The sequence below is a fragment of the Carassius gibelio genome, chromosome A4, assembly GCF_023724105.1.
Source record: "Carassius gibelio isolate Cgi1373 ecotype wild population from Czech Republic chromosome A4, carGib1.2-hapl.c, whole genome shotgun sequence".
Lineage (NCBI taxonomy): Eukaryota > Metazoa > Chordata > Actinopteri > Cypriniformes > Cyprinidae > Carassius > Carassius gibelio.
Genome location: NC_068374.1, coordinates 13,949,259 through 13,965,766, shown reverse-complemented (window position 1 = coordinate 13,965,766; position 16,508 = coordinate 13,949,259). Strand labels below are relative to the sequence as shown.

Below are 16,508 nucleotides of genomic sequence, written 5' to 3'. Positions count from 1 at the left end.
AACCTTAAAAAAAATCTGATTTAATATCAATAAAATCACAACTAATAACATGCTTAAAATAAATATGAATACAACTACACATAATAACATGCTTAATAACAAAAATAATACAACAACTACTAAATAACTAATAATAACAAAACACATTTCCATTGGTGTATTAAAATGTAATAAAAAAATATCAAACAAGCACATATATACATTTAATTAACCTTGAAACTTCATTTATTTAAAGCAATTAACAATAAAACAAAAAGTTGTCTTTAGCTGGATTCGAACCCAGGTCGAGGGGAGCACCTGCAATAGAAAACAGTGTAATATAAATGCGCGAATTTACCGCAAGAAGAAACCGGAAGATGTATCACTGCGCGCATGCTAAGGAAGATCCGTCTTTGAACATCAAATTTCACCCTTTCTTTTCTTCATTTTTTCTTTCTCTTCTTCCCCTTCTCTTTTTCTTCCTTCCGTCTTTTCTTCCCTTCTTCCCCGTCTTTGACGGACTATTGTTCCCCAGCTTGAGCGCAGCGCCTTAGACCGCTCGGCCATCCTGACACCCTTGCCTGGCTAGAGATGGCCTGTTCGAGCCACACCTGAAACCGGGGACCTAGAAGCTACTTTATCTCTGTTCGGGCCCCCTCTAGCCCACGGGCCTCGTTGGCGCAGTTAGGCAGCGCGTCAGTCTCATAATCTGAAGGTCGTGAGTTCGAGCCTCACATGGGGCAGGGTGGTGCTTTTTTCTGATAACTGAGAGAGCTTAGACCAGGGGTATCAAACTAAATTCCTTTAGGGCCCGAGCCCTGTAGAGTGTTGTTCCAACCCTTCTCAAACACACAAGGCGTGTAGTTTTCAAATGAGCCTGAAGGGCATGATTGGTTGGATCAGGTGTGTTCAATCAGGCTTGAATCTAAACTCTGCAGGGGACTGAGTTTGACACCCGTGGCTCAGAAAGACAGAGTGAGGTTCTCTGTCCCCTTTCGTGTGGGTTTCCCTGTGTCTCCTGGGGGCAAAAGGCCACAGCTCCTCTTCAGGGCAGGTGAAATGATGCTTTGTGGAAAACTGTGAGGTTCCAGGTAAATTCCCTGAATCTCAATCAGCGACATTGCGTGTAGGCCCGTGCAATCCTTTTATTTACAATGAAGTCAAAATTCTGCATTCATGCTGGCTAATGCTACACGAAGGCAGTAATAGCATCCCTCTCATATTCATGTAACACGTGGCCACGTCCTCCTGAGGTTTTGTGAAGTTTCAAAGGCCATATTGCTGCACTGGCCCGGTCCTGAAGATTTGCCTTGTACAACGTTTGGAAGATTAGACCCTTCCGATCAGAGCAGGCCACACAACTCCTTGTCCAAGCTCTCTGTTTTCTCCAGACCGGACTACTGTTACGCTCCCTTGGCGGGTCTTCCGGCACGTACTATCAAGCCTCTGCAACTGATCCAGGATGCAGCAGCGAGAGTGGTCTTCAACGAGTGGTCTTCAAAGAAAGCCCACGTCACACCTCTCTTCATAATTTTGCACTGGCTACCAATAGCTGTTCGCATCAGATTCAAGGTACTGATGTTTGCCTACAAGATAACCACTGGCTCTGCAGCAACATACCTAAAGTCGCTGGTTCAGACCTATGCTGGTGGATCTGCTTGCCTATCTCAATTCGAGCAGCGGAGGCTTTAACCATTTTCAAAAAGTGTCTAAAAACTCATCCTTGCCTTCAACGCCTGCCCAATTAATACTAGCATCTGCCTAATGCGTTGTTTTGTCAAAGTTAACGCCCTGCTGGCCCAACATGGCAGAAGACTGAAGTCTCTGTCTGCAGCCAAAGGATAGGTCTGTCAGAAGTGGGATTCGAACCCACGCCTCTAGGGGAGACTGCGACCTGAACGCAGCGCCTTAGACCGCTCGGCCATCCTGACACCGGGGACCTAGAAGCTACTTTATCTCTGTTCGGGCCCCCTCTAGCCCACGGGCCTCGTTGGCGCAGTTAGGCAGCGCGTCAGTCTCATAATCTGAAGGTCGTGAGTTCGAGCCTCACATGGGGCAGGGTGGTGCTTTTTTCTGATAACTGAGAGAGCTTAGACCAGGGGTATCAAACTAAATTCCTTTAGGGCCCGAGCCCTGTAGAGTGTTGTTCCAACCCTTCTCAAACACACAAGGCGTGTAGTTTTCAAATGAGCCTGAAGGGCATGATTGGTTGGATCAGGTGTGTTCAATCAGGCTTGAATCTAAACTCTGCAGGGGACTGAGTTTGACACCCGTGGCTCAGAAAGACAGAGTGAGGTTCTCTGTCCCCTTTCGTGTGGGTTTCCCTGTGTCTCCTGGGGGCAAAAGGCCACAGCTCCTCTTCAGGGCAGGTGAAATGATGCTTTGTGGAAAACTGTGAGGTTCCAGGTAAATTCCCTGAATCTCATCCAGCGACATTGCGTGTAGGCCCGTGCAATCCTTTTATTTACAATGAAGTCAAAATTCTGCATTCATGCTGGCTAATGCTACACGAAGGCAGTAATAGCATCCCTCTCATATTCATGTAACACGTGGCCACGTCCTCCTGAGGTTTTGTGAAGTTTCAAAGGCCATATTGCTGCACTGGCCCGGTCCTGAAGATTTGCCTTGTACAACGTTCGGAAGATTAGACCCTTCCGATCAGAGCAGGCCACACAACTCCTTGTCCAAGCTCTCTGTTTTCTCCAGACCGGACTACTGTTACGCTCCCTTGGCGGGTCTTTCCGGCACGTACTATCAAGCCTCTGCAACTGATCCAGGATGCAGCAGCGAGAGTGGTCTTCAACGAGCCAAAGAAAGCCCACGTCACACCTCTCTTCATAATTTTGCACTGGCTACCAATAGCTGTTCGCATCAGATTCAAGGTACTGATGTTTGCCTACAAGATAACCACTGGCTCTGCAGCAACATACCTAAAGTCGCTGGTTCAGACCTATGCTGGTGGATCTGCTTGCCTATCTCAATTCGAGCAGCGGAGGCTTTAACCATTTTCAAAAAGTGTCTAAAAACTCATCCTTGCCTTCAACGCCTGCCCAATTAATACTAGCATCTGCCTAATGCGTTGTTTTGTCAAAGTTAACGCCCTGCTGGCCCAACATGGCAGAAGACTGAAGTCTCTGTCTGCAGCCAAAGGATAGGTCTGTCAGATGTGTGATTCGAACCCACGCCTCCAGGGGACACTGCGACCTGAACGCAGCGCCTTAGACCGCTCGGCCATCCTGACACCCTTGCCTGGCTAGAGATGGCCTGTTCGAGCCACACCTGAAACCGGGGACCTAGAAGCTACTTTATCTCTGTTCGGGCCCCCTCTAGCCCAATGGGCCTCGTTGGCACAGTTAGGCAGCGCGTCAGTCTCATAATCTGAAGGTCGTGAGTTCGAGCCTCACACGGGGCAGGGTGGTGCTTTTTTCTGATAACTGAGAGAGCTTAGACCAGGGGTATCAAACTAAATTCCTTTAGGGCCCGAGCCCTGTAGAGTGTTGTTCCAACCCTTCTCAAACACACAAGGCGTGTAGTTTTCAAATGAGCCTGAAGGGCATGATTGGTTGGATCAGGTGTGTTCAATCAGGCTTGAATCTAAACTCTGCAGGGGACTGAGTTTGACACCCGTGGCTCAGAAAGACAGAGTGAGGTTCTCTGTCCCCTTTCGTGTGGGTTTCCCTGTGTCTCCTGGGGGCAAAAGGCCACAGCTCCTCTTCAGGGCAGGTGAAATGATGCTTTGTGGAAAACTGTGAGGTTCCAGGTAAATTCCCTGAATCTCATCCAGCGACATTGCGTGTAGGCCCGTGCAATCCTTTTATTTACAATGAAGTCAAAATTCTGCATTCATGCTGGCTAATGCTACACGAAGGCAGTAATAGCATCCCTCTCATATTCATGTAACACGTGGCCATGTCCTCCTGAGGTTTTGTGAAGTTTCAAAGGCCATATTGCTGCACTGGCCCGGTCCTGAAGATTTGCCTTGTACAACGTTCGGAAGAGTAGACCCTAGAAGATTAGTTGCTCTGCAGCAACATACCTAAAGTCGCTGGTTCAGACCTATGCTGGTGGATCTGCTTGCCTATCTCAATTCGAGCAGCGGAGGCTTTAACCATTTTCAAAAAGTGTCTAAAAAGTCATCCTTGCCTTCAACGCCTGCCCAATTAATACTAGCATCTGCCTAATGCGTTGTTTTGTCAAAGTTAACGCCCTGCTGGCCCAACATGGCAGAAGACTGAAGTCTCTGTCTGCAGCCAAAGGATAGGTCTGTCAGAAGTGGGATTCGAACCCACGCCTCCAGGGGAGACTGCGACCTGAACGCAGCGCCTTAGACCACTCGGCCATCCTGACACCCTTGCCTGGTTAGAGATGGCCTGTTCGAGCCACACCTGAAACCGGGGACCTAGAAGCTACTTTATCTCTGTTCGGGCCCCCTCTAGCCCACGGGCCTCGTTGGCGCAGTTAGGCAGCGCGTCAGTCTCATAATCTGAAGGTCGTGAGTTCGAGCCTCACACGGGGCAGGGTGGTGCTTTCTTCTGATAACTGAGAGAGCTTAGACCAGGGGTATCAAACTAAATTCCTTTAGGGCCCGAGCCCTGTAGAGTGTTGTTCCAACCCTTCTCAAACACACAAGGCGTGTAGTTTTCAAATGAGCCTGAAGGGCATGATTGGTTGGATCAGGTGTGTTCAATCAGGCTTGAATCTAAACTCTGCAGGGGACTGAGTTTGACACCCGTGGCTCAGAAAGACAGAGTGAGGTTCTCTGTCCCCTTTCGTGTGGGTTTCCCTGTGTCTCCTGGGGGCAAAAGGCCACAGCTCCTCTTCAGGGCAGGTGAAATGATGCTTTGTGGAAAACTGTGAGGTTCCAGGTAAATTCCCTGAATCTCAATCAGCGACATTGCGTGTAGGCCCGTGCAATCCTTTTATTTACAATGAAGTCAAAATTCTGCATTCATGCTGGCTAATGCTACACGAAGGCAGTAATAGCATCCCTCTCATATTCATGTTACACGTGGCCACGTCCTCCTGAGGTTTTGTGAAGTTTCAAAGGCCATATTGCTGCACTGGCCCGGTCCTGAAGATTTGCCTTGTACAACGTTCGGAAGATTAGACCCTTCCGATCAGAGCAGGCCACACAACTCCTTGTCCAAGCTCTCTGTTTTCTCCAGACCGGACTACTGTTACGCTCCCTTGGCGGGTCTTCCGGCACGTACTATCAAGCCTCTGCAACTGATCCAGGATGCAGCAGCGAGAGTGGTCTTCAACGAGCCAAAGAAAGCCCACGTCACACCTCTCTTCATAATTTTGCACTGGCTACCAATAGCTATTCGCATCAGATTCAAGGTACTGATGTTTGCCTACAAGATAACCACTGGCTCTGCAGCAACATACCTAAAGTCGCTGGTTCAGACCTATGCTGGTGGATCTGCTTGCCTATCTCAATTCGAGCAGCGGAGGCTTTAACCATTTTCAAAAAGTGTCTAAAAACTCATCCTTGCCTTCAACGCCTGCCCAATTAATACTAGCATCTGCCTAATGCGTTGTTCTGTCAAAGTTAACGCCCTGCTGGCCCAACATGGCAGAAGACTGAAGTCTCTGTCTGCAGCCAAAGGATAGGTCTGTCAGAAGTGGGATTCGAACCCACGCCTCCAGGGGAGACTGCGACCTGAACGCAGAGCCTTAGACCGCTCGGCCATCCTGACACCCTTGCCTGGTTAGAGATGGCCTGTTCGAGCCACACCTGAAACCGGGGACCTAGAAGCTACTTTATCTCTGTTCGGGCCCCCTCTAGCCCACGGGCCTCGTTGGCGCAGTTAGGCAGCGCGTCAGTCTCATAATCTGAAGGTCGTGAGTTCGAGCCTCACACGGGGCAGGGTGGTGCTTTCTTCTGATAACTGAGAGAGCTTAGACCAGGGGTATCAAACTAAATTCCTTTAGGGCCCGAGCCCTGTAGAGTGTTGTTCCAACCCTTCTCAAACACACAAGGCGTGTAGTTTTCAAATGAGCCTGAAGGGCATGATTGGTTGGATCAGGTATGTTCAATCAGGCTTGAATCTAAACTCTGCAGGGGACTGAGTTTGACACCCGTGGCTCAGAAAGACAGAGTGAGGTTCTCTGTCCCCTTTCGTGTGGGTTTCCCTGTGTCTCCTGGGGGCAAAAGGCCACAGCTCCTCTTCAGGGCAGGTGAAATGATGCTTTGTGGAAAACTGTGAGGTTCCAGGTAAATTCCCTGAATCTCAATCAGCGACATTGCGTGTAGGCCAGTGCAATCCTTTTATTTACAATGAAGTCAAAATTCTGCATTCATGCTGGCTAATGCTACACGAAGGCAGTAATAGCATCCCTCTCATATTCATGTAACACGTGGCCACGTCCTCCTGAGGTTTTGTGAAGTTTCAAAGGCCATATTGCTGCACTGGCCCGGTCCTGAAGATTTGCCTTGTACAACGTTCGGAAGATTAGACCCTTCCGATCAGAGCAGGCCACACAACTCCTTGTCCAAGCTCTCTGTTTTCTCCAGACCGGACTACTGTTACGCTCCCTTGGCGGGTCTTCCGGCACGTACTATCAAGCCTCTGCAACTGATCCAGGATGCAGCAGCGAGAGTGGTCTTCAACGAGCCAAAGAAAGCCCACGTCACACCTCTCTTCATAATTTTGCACTGGCTACCAATAGCTGTTCGCATCAGATTCAAGGTTCTGATGTTTGCCTACAAGATAACCACTGGCTCTGCAGCAACATACCTAAAGTCGCTGGTTCAGACCTATGCTGGTGGATCTGCTTGCCTATCTCAATTCGAGCAGCGGAGGCTTTAACCATTTTCAAAAAGTGTCTAAAAACTCATCCTTGCCTTCAACGCCTGCCCAATTAATACTAGCATCTGCCTAATGCGTTGTTTTGTCAAAGTTAACGCCCTGCTGGCCCAACATGGCAGAAGACTGAAGTCTCTGTCTGCAGCCAAAGGATAGGTCTGTCAGAAGTGGGATTCGAACCCATGCCTCCAGGGGAGACTGCGACCTGAACGCAGCGCCTTAGACCGCTCGGCCATCCTGACACCCTTGCCTGGCTAGAGATGGCCTGTTCGAGCCACACCTGAAACCGGGGACCTAGAAGCTACTTTATCTCTGTTCGGGCCCCCTCTAGCCCACGGGCCTCGTTGGCGCAGTTAGGCAGCGCGTCAGTCTCATAATCTGAAGGTCGTGAGTTCGAGCCTCACATGGGGCAGGGTGGTGCTTTTTTCTGATAACTGAGAGAGCTTAGACCAGGGGTATCAAACTAAATTCCTTTAGGGCCCGAGCCCTGTAGAGTGTTGTTCCAACCCTTCTCAAACACACAAGGCGTGTAGTTTTCAAATGAGCCTGAAGGGCATGATTGGTTGGATCAGGTGTGTTCAATCAGGCTTGAATCTAAACTCTGCAGGGGACTGAGTTTGACACCCGTGGCTCAGAAAGACAGAGTGAGGTTCTCTGTCCCCTTTCGTGTGGGTTTCCCTGTGTCTCCTGGGGGCAAAAGGCCACAGCTCCTCTTCAGGGCAGGTGAAATGATGCTTTGTGGAAAACTGTGAGGTTCCAGGTAAATTCCCTGAATCTCATCCAGCGACATTGCGTGTAGGCCCGTGCAATCCTTTTATTTACAATGAAGTCAAAATTCTGCATTCATGCTGGCTAATGCTACACGAAGGCAGTAATAGCATCCCTCTCATATTCATGTAACACGTGGCCACGTCCTCCTGAGGTTTTGTGAAGTTTCAAAGGCCATATTGCTGCACTGGCCCGGTCCTGAAGATTTGCCTTGTACAACGTTCGGAAGATTAGACCCTTCCGATCAGAGCAGGCCACACAACTCCTTGTCCAAGCTCTCTGTTTTCTCCAGACCGGACTACTGTTACGCTCCCTTGGCGGGTCTTCCGGCACGTACTATCAAGCCTCTGCAACTGATCCAGGATGCAGCAGCGAGAGTGGTCTTCAACGAGCCAAAGAAAGCCCACGTCACACCTCTCTTCATAATTTTGCACTGGCTACCAATAGCTGTTCGCATCAGATTCAAGGTACTGATGTTTGCCTACAAGATAACCACTGGCTCTGCAGCAACATACCTAAAGTCGCTGGTTCAGACCTATGCTGGTGGATCTGCTTGCCTATCTCAATTCGAGCAGCGGAGGCTTTAACCATTTTCAAAAAGTGTCTAAAAACTCATCCTTGCCTTCAACGCCTGCCCAATTAATACTAGCATCTGCCTAATGCGTTGTTTTGTCAAAGTTAACGCCCTGCTGGCCCAACATGGCAGAAGACTGAAGTCTCTGTCTGCAGCCAAAGGATAGGTCTGTCAGAAGTGGGATTCGAACCCACGCCTCCAGGGGACACTGCGACCTGAACGCTAGCTGACGAAGGATAGTCCGACATAATTTCAGAAATGTTGAGCAATGTCGAACTGCGCAGCCAATCGCATCGAAGCGCTATGACATTTGGACCAATCGCGTCGAAGCGCCTTAACATTTCCAGCCAATCAAAAAGCGCAATTTATAACATTATCTTGACATTCGTGACATTTGACCAATCAGAGAGCAGGGGGATTTCGACGGCACGTTTCCGCGTCTCACCGCTAGGTGGAGGGGTCAGCGCTTCTAGTCAGGTGTCAATCAAGTTGCCGAACCGTGCCGAAGGTGTACGAAAGAATGACATCATCCTCAGGGGGCGTGTCAGAGGTAAAAAAGGTTAATTACTCAAGTTTGTGACCTATGACAAGGGTCATTGTGGCGTAGTTCGACATAAAAAGTGGTACGAGATTTGTCAATGGGTGAGTGTTTGTTACCTTTGCATTATAGATGTATAAAAATAAAAAATAATCGTAATCGAACATTATTAGTATCTTGGTTTAGTGTATTTGCATAAGAGAACAACACATCAGGGTTCAGAACAAACATTTACCTGGTCCCATTCATTTGAACGATGTAATGTGATGGTTGTGTTATGTTATGGCTTTCAACAGTGCAAACCAGAGTGTGTAATAATTGTTTATAGACATTTATGTAATGTTGCAGGTATTTTAAGAAATGTTCCTGTCTTGTATCTTTCTCCTCTAAATAGAGATACCAGTTGTAACATTATATATAAGATAAATGTGACTTGTGTCCTAGAAATGAATGAATGAATGAATAAATATATGAATTTAATGAAGTATTTTATGCTCTCTTAAGGGACTCACTTGTATTGTGCATTATATTTGTTATAATGCTTACAGATAGAGAAATGTCAGATGCTGTCTCGTGGCCAAACAACCTTGCTTGGAGGTGTGCTGAAATGCATGTTTTTTATTAGTATCATTAGTATATTTACTGAAAAGGTTTCTTTCTGAATTATGTATTAAGGGTTTTTTTTGTCGTCTTAAGCCTCTACTGGACCAGCACAAGGGGTGGTGGAAGAACCTCATGCTGCTGAAACAGCAAAGAAGGCCATGGAGCAGAGTCAGCCTGACCCCCAGCCTCATCCCATGCCCCTGCCCCGGCCCCAGCCTACTGCACCTGTGGAAGCAAGAGTTGCAACACAATTTTCAATGGTAAGAATTACTATTTAACTTTTTTAATAATACCACTTAAGAATGTGCTCAATTAAAATTCAAGAAAGTTCAGAACGTAAGGTGAAGAAATAAAGAAAAAGCAAGAATGCTATGAGATGCTGGCTGAGACCTACTAATTGTCACCCCTCTTGTACAGTGGGGGCACCTGTTGTCTGCTGAATGGTCAGTTTGAATATCTCAGATTTGGTTTAAGTCACATGGTCAAGGATAAATGTAGAATGTAACCTGTTTGCTTTCTCTCTTGAGACTAGACTCATGTCCCTCATGGCATCCCTCTCAATACTTCTCATGTGTTAAAGCTACATTATCTTTCTTTCTCAATCTCAGGTAACATACCACATAGATGCTGGCTATTATTAACTGTACACATTAACAATTATTCCATCATGCAAATACTTTGTAGTAATTTCAGGAGTCAATACTGCTAATAAATATGGATGACACTTCTATTCAGAAAGAAATGTTTTTAAAAACCTGCATTTACTTAAAATAGTAATATTAATATAAATCGTAATTCTTGCTATTATAACACATTCTGTCTTCTCACATTTTTGATTTACCAAACCAAGATTTACTGGCTCTCACATTGCTGCAGCAAAGCCAAATCTTAGTGTGGTCAGGAGACCTTCTCAGGTTGAAGACCAACCCAGCGCAGCAGTGTCTTGTGCCTCTATACCAAGCAGTACTGTCTCTGTAAGTAATGGCATAATGTATAAAGTATTCTATAAAGGCACTTTTCACGTTCCATTCTGTACGAATTATTAAACTTGTTCAATTTTTCTTTTAATACCAGAAAACCATATTTTTGTCGATGTTTCAGGGTGTGCCAGTGTTCCAGGGTCTACAAATGGTTCAAAGACTGTCAGCGGTCCATAGGATGCCACTGTTACAGCCTATTTTGCAGAGCACCAATTCACAACCAGCTCCACAAACCATGCCCAAGAGACCCTACAAGGCAAACACTTGCAGGAAGTGTGGAAAATTCAAAACCAGTGCAACGGGACATAGCCAGTACAGGGGCAAGGTGTATATACTGTCCACAGACTGAGAACATTACAAAAGAAAAGTGGTTAGAGTAAATCCGGAGAACCTTCTCCCAAATAATGTATACACTGTATATTTTTATTTATTGTTGTGTGTATATAGTTGTTTAAATATAGTTCACTATTGTTAATATTTGTGTCTAACATTATTTTATTTAACTTGCTTTTTTAATCCTATTTAACTTTTACTTTTACCTTTTTAATTTATTGTTTGAAAACTTCATTTAATATTCATTACTTTTCTGTTAGCATAATTGTAAAATAAATAAAAAAACAAATTGAGAAATGTGTTTTGATTTCTACATTTATTTTCCTTTTATTTCCCTTTTAATTTTTTTTTTTTGAAAACTTATATAAATTTAATTTGTTTAATATTCATTACTGTTATGTTGGCATAATTGTAAAAAAAAAAAAAAAAAAGAGAATGATTGCTTTTTTATTTGTACTTTAGTAAACATTTCATCAGTACACTGCAACAATAGAACGTATTCCTATAAAAAGATAATTTGCACTTTGTCATTTGTCACAGACATTTTTAAGCATAATAATGACTATTTTTGCATCCTTTTTTAATTAAAAATGACAGATTTAAAGGTGTCTTGAATGAATGTAACCTTAAAAAAAATCTGATTTAATATCAATAAAATCACAACTAATAACATGCTTAAAATAAATATGAATACAACTACACATAATAACATGCTTAATAACAAAAATAATACAACAACTACTAAATAACTAATAATAACAAAACACATTTCCATTGGTGTATTAAAATGTAATAAAAAAATATCAAACAAGCACATATATACATTTAATTAACCTTGAAACTTCATTTATTTAAAGCAATTAACAATAAAACAAAAAGTTGTCTTTAGCTGGATTCGAACCCAGGTCGAGGGGAGCACCTGCAATAGAAAACAGTGTAATATAAATGCGCGAATTTACCGCAAGAAGAAACCGGAAGATGTATCACTGCGCGCATGCTAAGGAAGATCCGTCTTTGAACATCAAATTTCACCCTTTCTTTTCTTCATTTTTTCTTTCTCTTCTTCCCCTTCTCTTTTTCTTCCTTCCGTCTTTTCTTCCCTTCTTCCCCGTCTTTGACGGACTATTGTTCCCCAGCTTGAGCGCAGCGCCTTAGACCGCTCGGCCATCCTGACACCCTTGCCTGGCTAGAGATGGCCTGTTCGAGCCACACCTGAAACCGGGGACCTAGAAGCTACTTTATCTCTGTTCGGGCCCCCTCTAGCCCACGGGCCTCGTTGGCGCAGTTAGGCAGCGCGTCAGTCTCATAATCTGAAGGTCGTGAGTTCGAGCCTCACATGGGGCAGGGTGGTGCTTTTTTCTGATAACTGAGAGAGCTTAGACCAGGGGTATCAAACTAAATTCCTTTAGGGCCCGAGCCCTGTAGAGTGTTGTTCCAACCCTTCTCAAACACACAAGGCGTGTAGTTTTCAAATGAGCCTGAAGGGCATGATTGGTTGGATCAGGTGTGTTCAATCAGGCTTGAATCTAAACTCTGCAGGGGACTGAGTTTGACACCCGTGGCTCAGAAAGACAGAGTGAGGTTCTCTGTCCCCTTTCGTGTGGGTTTCCCTGTGTCTCCTGGGGGCAAAAGGCCACAGCTCCTCTTCAGGGCAGGTGAAATGATGCTTTGTGGAAAACTGTGAGGTTCCAGGTAAATTCCCTGAATCTCAATCAGCGACATTGCGTGTAGGCCCGTGCAATCCTTTTATTTACAATGAAGTCAAAATTCTGCATTCATGCTGGCTAATGCTACACGAAGGCAGTAATAGCATCCCTCTCATATTCATGTAACACGTGGCCACGTCCTCCTGAGGTTTTGTGAAGTTTCAAAGGCCATATTGCTGCACTGGCCCGGTCCTGAAGATTTGCCTTGTACAACGTTTGGAAGATTAGACCCTTCCGATCAGAGCAGGCCACACAACTCCTTGTCCAAGCTCTCTGTTTTCTCCAGACCGGACTACTGTTACGCTCCCTTGGCGGGTCTTCCGGCACGTACTATCAAGCCTCTGCAACTGATCCAGGATGCAGCAGCGAGAGTGGTCTTCAACGAGTGGTCTTCAAAGAAAGCCCACGTCACACCTCTCTTCATAATTTTGCACTGGCTACCAATAGCTGTTCGCATCAGATTCAAGGTACTGATGTTTGCCTACAAGATAACCACTGGCTCTGCAGCAACATACCTAAAGTCGCTGGTTCAGACCTATGCTGGTGGATCTGCTTGCCTATCTCAATTCGAGCAGCGGAGGCTTTAACCATTTTCAAAAAGTGTCTAAAAACTCATCCTTGCCTTCAACGCCTGCCCAATTAATACTAGCATCTGCCTAATGCGTTGTTTTGTCAAAGTTAACGCCCTGCTGGCCCAACATGGCAGAAGACTGAAGTCTCTGTCTGCAGCCAAAGGATAGGTCTGTCAGAAGTGGGATTCGAACCCACGCCTCTAGGGGAGACTGCGACCTGAACGCAGCGCCTTAGACCGCTCGGCCATCCTGACACCGGGGACCTAGAAGCTACTTTATCTCTGTTCGGGCCCCCTCTAGCCCACGGGCCTCGTTGGCGCAGTTAGGCAGCGCGTCAGTCTCATAATCTGAAGGTCGTGAGTTCGAGCCTCACATGGGGCAGGGTGGTGCTTTTTTCTGATAACTGAGAGAGCTTAGACCAGGGGTATCAAACTAAATTCCTTTAGGGCCCGAGCCCTGTAGAGTGTTGTTCCAACCCTTCTCAAACACACAAGGCGTGTAGTTTTCAAATGAGCCTGAAGGGCATGATTGGTTGGATCAGGTGTGTTCAATCAGGCTTGAATCTAAACTCTGCAGGGGACTGAGTTTGACACCCGTGGCTCAGAAAGACAGAGTGAGGTTCTCTGTCCCCTTTCGTGTGGGTTTCCCTGTGTCTCCTGGGGGCAAAAGGCCACAGCTCCTCTTCAGGGCAGGTGAAATGATGCTTTGTGGAAAACTGTGAGGTTCCAGGTAAATTCCCTGAATCTCATCCAGCGACATTGCGTGTAGGCCCGTGCAATCCTTTTATTTACAATGAAGTCAAAATTCTGCATTCATGCTGGCTAATGCTACACGAAGGCAGTAATAGCATCCCTCTCATATTCATGTAACACGTGGCCACGTCCTCCTGAGGTTTTGTGAAGTTTCAAAGGCCATATTGCTGCACTGGCCCGGTCCTGAAGATTTGCCTTGTACAACGTTCGGAAGATTAGACCCTTCCGATCAGAGCAGGCCACACAACTCCTTGTCCAAGCTCTCTGTTTTCTCCAGACCGGACTACTGTTACGCTCCCTTGGCGGGTCTTTCCGGCACGTACTATCAAGCCTCTGCAACTGATCCAGGATGCAGCAGCGAGAGTGGTCTTCAACGAGCCAAAGAAAGCCCACGTCACACCTCTCTTCATAATTTTGCACTGGCTACCAATAGCTGTTCGCATCAGATTCAAGGTACTGATGTTTGCCTACAAGATAACCACTGGCTCTGCAGCAACATACCTAAAGTCGCTGGTTCAGACCTATGCTGGTGGATCTGCTTGCCTATCTCAATTCGAGCAGCGGAGGCTTTAACCATTTTCAAAAAGTGTCTAAAAACTCATCCTTGCCTTCAACGCCTGCCCAATTAATACTAGCATCTGCCTAATGCGTTGTTCTGTCAAAGTTAACGCCCTGCTGGCCCAACATGGCAGAAGACTGAAGTCTCTGTCTGCAGCCAAAGGATAGGTCTGTCAGAAGTGGGATTCGAACCCACGCCTCCAGGGGAGACTGCGACCTGAACGCAGAGCCTTAGACCGCTCGGCCATCCTGACACCCTTGCCTGGTTAGAGATGGCCTGTTCGAGCCACACCTGAAACCGGGGACCTAGAAGCTACTTTATCTCTGTTCGGGCCCCCTCTAGCCCACGGGCCTCGTTGGCGCAGTTAGGCAGCGCGTCAGTCTCATAATCTGAAGGTCGTGAGTTCGAGCCTCACACGGGGCAGGGTGGTGCTTTCTTCTGATAACTGAGAGAGCTTAGACCAGGGGTATCAAACTAAATTCCTTTAGGGCCCGAGCCCTGTAGAGTGTTGTTCCAACCCTTCTCAAACACACAAGGCGTGTAGTTTTCAAATGAGCCTGAAGGGCATGATTGGTTGGATCAGGTATGTTCAATCAGGCTTGAATCTAAACTCTGCAGGGGACTGAGTTTGACACCCGTGGCTCAGAAAGACAGAGTGAGGTTCTCTGTCCCCTTTCGTGTGGGTTTCCCTGTGTCTCCTGGGGGCAAAAGGCCACAGCTCCTCTTCAGGGCAGGTGAAATGATGCTTTGTGGAAAACTGTGAGGTTCCAGGTAAATTCCCTGAATCTCAATCAGCGACATTGCGTGTAGGCCCGTGCAATCCTTTTATTTACAATGAAGTCAAAATTCTGCATTCATGCTGGCTAATGCTACACGAAGGCAGTAATAGCATCCCTCTCATATTCATGTAACACGTGGCCACGTCCTCCTGAGGTTTTGTGAAGTTTCAAAGGCCATATTGCTGCACTGGCCCGGTCCTGAAGATTTGCCTTGTACAACGTTCGGAAGATTAGACCCTTCCGATCAGAGCAGGCCACACAACTCCTTGTCCAAGCTCTCTGTTTTCTCCAGACCGGACTACTGTTACGCTCCCTTGGCGGGTCTTCCGGCACGTACTATCAAGCCTCTGCAACTGATCCAGGATGCAGCAGCGAGAGTGGTCTTCAACGAGCCAAAGAAAGCCCACGTCACACCTCTCTTCATAATTTTGCACTGGCTACCAATAGCTGTTCGCATCAGATTCAAGGTTCTGATGTTTGCCTACAAGATAACCACTGGCTCTGCAGCAACATACCTAAAGTCGCTGGTTCAGACCTATGCTGGTGGATCTGCTTGCCTATCTCAATTCGAGCAGCGGAGGCTTTAACCATTTTCAAAAAGTGTCTAAAAACTCATCCTTGCCTTCAACGCCTGCCCAATTAATACTAGCATCTGCCTAATGCGTTGTTTTGTCAAAGTTAACGCCCTGCTGGCCCAACATGGCAGAAGACTGAAGTCTCTGTCTGCAGCCAAAGGATAGGTCTGTCAGAAGTGGGATTCGAACCCATGCCTCCAGGGGAGACTGCGACCTGAACGCAGCGCCTTAGACCGCTCGGCCATCCTGACACCCTTGCCTGGCTAGAGATGGCCTGTTCGAGCCACACCTGAAACCGGGGACCTAGAAGCTACTTTATCTCTGTTCGGGCCCCCTCTAGCCCACGGGCCTCGTTGGCGCAGTTAGGCAGCGCGTCAGTCTCATAATCTGAAGGTCGTGAGTTCGAGCCTCACATGGGGCAGGGTGGTGCTTTTTTCTGATAACTGAGAGAGCTTAGACCAGGGGTATCAAACTAAATTCCTTTAGGGCCCGAGCCCTGTAGAGTGTTGTTCCAACCCTTCTCAAACACACAAGGCGTGTAGTTTTCAAATGAGCCTGAAGGGCATGATTGGTTGGATCAGGTGTGTTCAATCAGGCTTGAATCTAAACTCTGCAGGGGACTGAGTTTGACACCCGTGGCTCAGAAAGACAGAGTGAGGTTCTCTGTCCCCTTTCGTGTGGGTTTCCCTGTGTCTCCTGGGGGCAAAAGGCCACAGCTCCTCTTCAGGGCAGGTGAAATGATGCTTTGTGGAAAACTGTGAGGTTCCAGGTAAATTCCCTGAATCTCATCCAGCGACATTGCGTGTAGGCCCGTGCAATCCTTTTATTTACAATGAAGTCAAAATTCTGCATTCATGCTGGCTAATGCTACACGAAGGCAGTAATAGCATCCCTCTCATATTCATGTAACACGTGGCCACGTCCTCCTGAGGTTTTGTGAAGTTTCAAAGGCCATATTGCTGCACTGGCCCGGTCCTGAAG

General features: G+C 46.8%; 16 non-coding genes across 16 annotated transcripts; 9 read left to right on the top strand and 7 right to left on the bottom strand.

Moving 5' to 3' along the window:
• The first annotated feature begins 648 nt into the window (after nt 1–648).
• On the top strand, nt 649–722 carry trnam-cau (transfer RNA methionine (anticodon CAU)). Its single transcript has one exon. It is a non-coding gene; the product is annotated as a tRNA-Met (tRNA).
• Nucleotides 723–1,827: 1,105 nt separating this feature from the next.
• Nucleotides 1,828–1,910, bottom strand: trnal-cag (transfer RNA leucine (anticodon CAG)). The gene has a single exon. It is a non-coding gene; the product is annotated as a tRNA-Leu (tRNA).
• A 53-nt stretch (nt 1,911–1,963) lies between these two features.
• On the top strand, nt 1,964–2,037 carry trnam-cau (transfer RNA methionine (anticodon CAU)). The gene has a single exon. It is a non-coding gene; the product is annotated as a tRNA-Met (tRNA).
• A 2,206-nt stretch (nt 2,038–4,243) lies between these two features.
• On the bottom strand, nt 4,244–4,326 carry trnal-cag (transfer RNA leucine (anticodon CAG)). Its single transcript has one exon. It is a non-coding gene; the product is annotated as a tRNA-Leu (tRNA).
• A 96-nt stretch (nt 4,327–4,422) lies between these two features.
• On the top strand, nt 4,423–4,496 carry trnam-cau (transfer RNA methionine (anticodon CAU)). The gene has a single exon. It is a non-coding gene; the product is annotated as a tRNA-Met (tRNA).
• Nucleotides 4,497–5,595: 1,099 nt separating this feature from the next.
• On the bottom strand, nt 5,596–5,678 carry trnal-cag (transfer RNA leucine (anticodon CAG)). Its single transcript has one exon. It is a non-coding gene; the product is annotated as a tRNA-Leu (tRNA).
• Nucleotides 5,679–5,774: 96 nt separating this feature from the next.
• On the top strand, nt 5,775–5,848 carry trnam-cau (transfer RNA methionine (anticodon CAU)). The gene has a single exon. It is a non-coding gene; the product is annotated as a tRNA-Met (tRNA).
• Nucleotides 5,849–6,947: 1,099 nt separating this feature from the next.
• On the bottom strand, nt 6,948–7,030 carry trnal-cag (transfer RNA leucine (anticodon CAG)). The gene has a single exon. It is a non-coding gene; the product is annotated as a tRNA-Leu (tRNA).
• Nucleotides 7,031–7,126: 96 nt separating this feature from the next.
• Nucleotides 7,127–7,200, top strand: trnam-cau (transfer RNA methionine (anticodon CAU)). Its single transcript has one exon. It is a non-coding gene; the product is annotated as a tRNA-Met (tRNA).
• A 4,654-nt stretch (nt 7,201–11,854) lies between these two features.
• On the top strand, nt 11,855–11,928 carry trnam-cau (transfer RNA methionine (anticodon CAU)). Its single transcript has one exon. It is a non-coding gene; the product is annotated as a tRNA-Met (tRNA).
• A 1,105-nt stretch (nt 11,929–13,033) lies between these two features.
• On the bottom strand, nt 13,034–13,116 carry trnal-cag (transfer RNA leucine (anticodon CAG)). Its single transcript has one exon. It is a non-coding gene; the product is annotated as a tRNA-Leu (tRNA).
• Nucleotides 13,117–13,169: 53 nt separating this feature from the next.
• On the top strand, nt 13,170–13,243 carry trnam-cau (transfer RNA methionine (anticodon CAU)). Its single transcript has one exon. It is a non-coding gene; the product is annotated as a tRNA-Met (tRNA).
• A 1,100-nt stretch (nt 13,244–14,343) lies between these two features.
• trnal-cag (transfer RNA leucine (anticodon CAG)) lies at nt 14,344–14,426 on the bottom strand. Its single transcript has one exon. It is a non-coding gene; the product is annotated as a tRNA-Leu (tRNA).
• Nucleotides 14,427–14,522: 96 nt separating this feature from the next.
• On the top strand, nt 14,523–14,596 carry trnam-cau (transfer RNA methionine (anticodon CAU)). The gene has a single exon. It is a non-coding gene; the product is annotated as a tRNA-Met (tRNA).
• Nucleotides 14,597–15,695: 1,099 nt separating this feature from the next.
• On the bottom strand, nt 15,696–15,778 carry trnal-cag (transfer RNA leucine (anticodon CAG)). Its single transcript has one exon. It is a non-coding gene; the product is annotated as a tRNA-Leu (tRNA).
• Nucleotides 15,779–15,874: 96 nt separating this feature from the next.
• On the top strand, nt 15,875–15,948 carry trnam-cau (transfer RNA methionine (anticodon CAU)). The gene has a single exon. It is a non-coding gene; the product is annotated as a tRNA-Met (tRNA).
• Nucleotides 15,949–16,508: the final 560 nt, after the last annotated feature.